Source organism: Choloepus didactylus, assembly GCF_015220235.1.
Source record: "Choloepus didactylus isolate mChoDid1 chromosome 11 unlocalized genomic scaffold, mChoDid1.pri SUPER_11_unloc6, whole genome shotgun sequence".
NCBI lineage: Eukaryota > Metazoa > Chordata > Mammalia > Pilosa > Megalonychidae > Choloepus > Choloepus didactylus.
The window spans coordinates 354,867-358,601 of record NW_023637583.1 but is presented as its reverse complement, the minus strand read 5'-3'; the positions used below and the strand labels follow the sequence as shown (position 1 = coordinate 358,601).

The 3,735-nt window shown below is 57.6% G+C and overlaps 1 pseudogene; it reads right to left on the bottom strand.

Moving 5' to 3' along the window:
* Positions 1 to 424: 424 nt before the first annotated feature.
* Positions 425 to 560, bottom strand: LOC119524744 (annotated as a pseudogene).
* Positions 561 to 3,735: the final 3,175 nt, after the last annotated feature.

The following is a 3,735-nucleotide window of genomic DNA, read 5'->3' as shown; positions in this document are numbered from 1 at the left end:
TGGATCTGCCCACATGTGCAGTAAGACCCATGAGCCCCTGGGATATGCGTGTCTGCCCATCGGTTGTTATTCCTTGGTCAGCAGACCAGTCCTGGAGGGTCTGAAATTGCTGGGTGGATTCTGAACATATGTGGCCCCACCCACACCATGCTCAAATTATAGGGGCAGACATCTGAGAAGTGGTGCAGCTAGTAAGGGGTCTTGGGCCCACCCTTGTTGAGCCTGGATTTCTGTGGGGTGGTGACAGTCCAGGCTGGGTTGGGAAGCAGCCAGCCCTCTGCCTGTGATATGGATGCCCCAGGCCAGGGTGGTGGGGGCCTGGGGCAAGGGAAAGTGGTGCCAGGCATGTTCTAGGGGGAGCCACTGGCACCCAGGGCCAAAAGTACAAGTGAGGGAGTCAGGGAGATATGAGGCACCTGGCAAAAGCCTACAGCACCTGGTATTCCCAGGTGGACTCCCATCCAAGTACTAACCAGGCCCGACCCTGCTTAGCTTCTGAGATCAGATGAGATCAGAGATCAGATGAGATCTGGTCTGTTCAGTGTGGTATGCCCATAGATGGTGGCAGCTGTCACCTGGAGCCCCACGAGCTTACATCATGCTTGGCCGCCTCTGCATGGCCAGCTGTGGGGGGGCTGCACCATGTGGAACCAGGCTCAAGTTTGCCAGATGCCCTACACTCACATATCCCAGCCCAGCAAGTCACACCTTCATGGTGCTCACTGTCCATGCCTTTGGAGACTCGGCACAGGCCAGACCTTCCCAGACCAATTCAGTCCCTGGACCGCACCCCATAACCCTATCCCCAGCCCCACCCAGCAATTCTGCATTACCCTGTTCCAACCCTTGTGGCCTGCCCCTGCCAGGACCCTGCTTCCCCCAAACTCACCATCAGAACCTTCAGCACCCACAGCAGGCATGCACACGAGGCCAGTGACCAGCCCGGCCCTGACCCTCTGGCACATCTTCAGGTGCCCACAAGCCACCCAGCCCCACCAGGACCCTGCTAGCCCTGTGGAGTTGACTCAGCAGACCCCCCTGGCCAGGCCAAGCCAAGGTATAGAGAAAGCTTGAGACCTGCTTTGCCACCCAAAGCACAGCAATGTCTTTCCCCTAGAGCCTCCCCTGCATGGCCCCACGTCCCCTCCCCTTTTGTGCAGCTGACACAACCCTCCTCAGGACACTGCACCCATGGGACTCCTGCCACTGTCCACCCTTACCATGGAGGAGCACAGTACTTTCCCCTCAACCTTCTGGGCCAACCATTGGCTGTCTTCCCCTGAAGCCCATATCTTGGGGCACAAGACAGGATGCTGCACCTTCAACCACATGCAAACCCTGGGCAGTGAGCATCTGGTCACCTCAGCAGTTGGAGCAGCACTGTGCATCCAATCCATTCTGCTCTAACAGGAAACCACAGCCAGAACCTGAGAAGGAGGCCAGCAGTATGTGGACCTGTGTGTAAGCTGTCTGCAGGCATCCTCTCATGGCCAAAGAGATGCCCTTTGAACTGGCAACCAGTATTGGTCTTGGCTGGGCAGGTGGTGTGGGTTCTGGGAGGTCTTGTGGAGCTCTGGAGTCTCCCTGGGATACTCTGGGGTTCAGTGGCCACTGATGGACCCAGTGGGCCAGTTTGTGGTGCCTCTGGACCTCTCCTGCACACAGGAGGGCTGTGGCCATGGACTCCCTGGGCAAAGCCCTGGGACTTGGGCCTGGTTGAGGGTCACCTGGAGTCCCAATGACAGTCCTCTTCAAGCCCTCATCTACCCCATCCCCACCCCACCACACCCTGCCAGGTCTCAGGGCCATAGTTGTTCCTGATCCAGTTGGTCACAGAGCTCCAGAAATGCCTCACCATGGCACCAAAGGAAGAGGATGCAGGGTTTCAAAGCCCTGGTGAAAGCTTCGAGTCCCATGTGGAACAACCCTTGGGGCTTCCTTCTCCCAGTGATCTACTGCTTGGGATTTGGGGTGGAGGGATTATGGACTTCACAAAACTCACCTCCTCCCACCAAGCCCACAAGCAAGCTCACCCTCTGCAAATGTCCCTGCCAGTAGAGTGAATCCCTGGTCTGTTGGGCCACTCGGTCTGTACCCACTAGCCTCCAAGTGTGTGACAGCTGTTGACTCAGCCCACTGCACTGTCACCCACAAAAGGAGGTCCCAGCCTATGGTGGTCTGGCAGACAAACTTGGTCCACCCACCCTGTGGCAAAGTAGCCCAGGTGTGCATTCAGATTGTGTGGAGGCCAAAGGCTTTGGAGGGGCTCCTCTGAACATGTAGGTGGCTGGGTCACATGGAAAGAGTGATAGTGCATGTATTTCATGCCAGGGCTGGGCACAGAGAGGAAGCCCTGCCTTGTGGAGGGGAATCAGCCTGAGTGACCCCAAGATGTTGGCACCTGGCTGCCACTGGCCACCAGGGGCACCAAGGCATTCTCTCTGAAGTGTGTTCTGGTCTAGATCTGCCTGCAGGGGAAGCAAGAGTGGTGAGCCCCTGGGATGTGCCTATATGTCCGTCTGTTGGTATGCCTTCATTGGCAGACCAACCCTGGAGGGACTGAAGGCACTGGGTGATTTCTGGAGAGACATGGCTCTCCTATCCCATGGCAATGTCCCTAATGTACTGAAATATTTGGGACCTCGAGCCGAGTAGGGTTGCAGCTAGTAAGGTTTCTTTTACCCACCCCTGCCAGGCTTGAGTTTCTGCAAGGCAGTGACACACCTGGCTGGGCCGGGATGTAAACAGCCCTCTGCCTGTGCTGTAGATGTCCCAGGCTGTGGTGGTGGGGCCTTGGGCCTGTGGCAGGGGGTAGGGGTGCCAGGCGGGTGCTAGGGTTAGTCACCAGTGGCCAGGGACAAAAGTTCAAGCATGGGAGGCAGGGAGACATGAGGTACCTGGCAAAAGGCTACGGCATCCAGCATTCCCAGTCAGTCTCCCATCTCTGTACTAACCAGTGCTGACCCTGCTTAGCTTCCGAAATCAGATGAGATCAGGCATGTTTAAGGTGGTATGGCTGTAGACTGTGGTGGCTGCTGCCTGGAGACCCAAGAGCCTATGTTGTGCTTTGCTGCAGCTGCATGACCAGCTGCAGGGAGTCTGTGCCATGTAGGGCTGGACTCCGGGTCACCAGATGTCCCACACTCACACACCCCAGCCCATCAATTTGCACTCCTTCATGGTGCTCCTTCTCCAAGCCTTCAGAGATTCAGTGCAGGCCAGCCCTGCCCAGGCCTTTTCAGTCCCTTGGCCAACCCTCATAACCATTTCCCCAACCCCACCCAGCAACACCAGAGCAGCCCATTCCCAACTTTGATGCCCACCACTGCTGGGACCCTGTTTCTCCCAAACTCATCACTGGAACCTGGCATGCACACCAGGACAGCAGCAAGCCTGCCCCTGCCCCTCTGGCATATCATTTGTTGCCCATGTGCCACCCAGCCCTGCCAGGTCTCTGCCAGCCCTGTGGCCTGGACACAGCATGCCCAACCAGGCCAGGCCAGTGAAAGGAGGAAGCTCAAGACCTGTGTGGCCACCCAGCACACAGGCTGACCCCTGCCTAACCCCACCTCCCCTCCCCTGGTGTCCAGCCCACCCACTGCCCATTCTTTCCCTGCAGCTGTGGCACTCCTGCCACTGTCAGCCTTCACCATGGAGGAGCACAGTGTCTGTCCCTCAGCCCTCAGAGCCAACCAGGGGCCATCTTACCTGGAAGCCCACAACTTGCACAAGGCA